The following is a 2,500-nucleotide window of genomic DNA, read 5'->3' as shown; positions in this document are numbered from 1 at the left end:
CGTATTAAACAATTACAGAATTTTAGATTTTCCATACAACGTAGATTACTATCAATATAGAAAAAGGCTCGTAGCTATCAAATTACAGTATAATCTCATTTAAATTCGCACTTTCAATAGCTATGGGTATTGCCCTAGATGCTGAAGAGAACAAAAACTAACCGATAAAACAGCCATATCAGTTTTCTGAGAATTGATCTGACTCCCTCGAAAATTTCATTTTCACTTGACAAGTGTTCCAACTCATGCTTTAATCTTCTTAAAAAGGTCATATCGAAATAAATTCAGCTTTATCTAACATCAGGAATATGTGTACTAAGAGACCATGAATAAACATTAAAAAAGGTTGAGATGAACAGAGGACGGTTGAAATTGATTGCAGTATTAAATCGAAAAATATTTATCTATCTATTACAGAATGCACTCCTAGGATATCGGACATAAAATATTCATTGTATACATACATACATACATGCATACATATATATATATATATATATATATATATATATATATATATATATATATATATATATATATATATATATATATATATATATATATATAGTCATATATGTAGGAAATTTCATAGTGGTAAAACTCGATAAACTTTACGCAAAATATCCCCAAGAATGCTCTATACTTACATCTTGGAAATACTTTACCATTATACTAATTTCCAAAAAGGGAGACACAAATTACCAGAAATATCACGGTCCAATCAGTTTACTCTCCTTAATATATAAAACATTTACAAATATTACATTAGGCAGGATAAAAAGATAGGTAAACTTTAATCAGCCAAGAGAACAGGAAGGCTCAAGAAGAGGATATTCAATAATTGACCATATCCATAATGGAAAAATAGACAGAGTATGACGAAACCCCTATGTATGGAATTTATATATCATAAGATCAATTTAAAGACAAGGAATAGATTAATCTAATTTTACAACACAAAGATATCTTTAGGGGAAGTAGAGCTAACCTAAAGTACATAAAGATCCCAATTGAGAAAGGAGTTACATAGAGAACTCCCTCCCCCGCTCCCCAAACTCTCCTAACTTATTCACAACGTGCTTGAAAGAATATTTTAATAATTTCGATAAGAAAATGTAGGAATTAACATTAATGAGGAATTCCTTAGCAACCTAAGATTTGTAGATGTCATGGATATGTTTGTAGAATCATAGGAGGAATTGCAAAAGGTGGTAGAAGATTTCAATAGAGAAAGCAAAAAAATGAATATTAGTAAATCTATGATAATGCTCAATGAAAATGCAGAGATAACAAATAAAAGTTATGAAAAAGCCTCTAGAGATGGTTAATAAATATACATACGTATATTACATACGTATGTTTTTCAATGACATAAGCCCAAAATTAAAAGACAGATAAGCAAGGGATGGATACATTTGGTAAATACATTGAGATTATGAAAAGTGAAATCCCTCTCTCTCTAAAAGTAAAATTAGTTAATCAGATGGTCGTACCAGTTATAAATTATGCATCAGAAACGTATAGCCTTACAAAAGACCTAGAATATTAACTACAAAAATTATATGGAAAGAATATTGGTGGTATTAACACCAAGTCACAGGAAAAGAGAAACAAGGATACGAGAACAAACTAAAGTATATGATATTCTAAGGACTTGTAAGAAAAAGAAATATACTTGTCAGGACATAGAATGAAAATGATGAATAATATAGAGACATTAAGAATAACAGAATGGATTCACGGAGATTCAAAATAAGCTGGGGAAGGAAGAGATTACAATTGATTGGCGAACTAAAAATGTTTGCATATGTGGACTGGCATAGTAAGACCATAAGCATACCCAGTGGGAGGGACAAGTCTGAGGCCTTTGTTCTGCAGTTGACTTTGTAACGATGGCTGATGATGATGATAACGATATATATATATATATATATATATATATATATATATATATATATATATATATATATATATATATATATATTTATACATACATACATACATATATATATATATATATATATATATATATATATATATATATTTATATATATATATATATATATATAAACAAAATTATGTAGAATTTAATGGGGTGTTATAGCTCAGCAATACTTTCCATTAACAGCTACATTAGATCATTTTAACACTAGTCCTGTTCTAGTCGCCGATGGAAGACAATGTGGTTTCATATACGGCTCAGTGCTGTAAAATATTCATAAAGACACCATAAAAGAGTTATACCAGCCTTTACGATATTCACATACAGAGAGAGAGAGAGAGAGAGAGAGAGAGAGAGAGAGAGAGAGAGAGAGAGAGAGAGAGAGAGAGAGATCAAATTGTTTGAGTTTACTGTAGGTAATATAGTAATTGACCACTTTATAAATTAATTTTTCGACATTCATGAACATTAAAATTTTGTTTTGCATGATTATGCAATGTTTCCAATAACTAGTAAAGACTTCCGCCGGCCTTCTGATATTCACAGGTCACAACATTC

Source organism: Palaemon carinicauda, chromosome 19 (genome assembly GCF_036898095.1).
Source record: "Palaemon carinicauda isolate YSFRI2023 chromosome 19, ASM3689809v2, whole genome shotgun sequence".
In the NCBI taxonomy this organism is placed as follows: Eukaryota; Metazoa; Arthropoda; class Malacostraca; order Decapoda; family Palaemonidae; genus Palaemon; species Palaemon carinicauda.
This window is presented reverse-complemented; position numbering follows the sequence as displayed.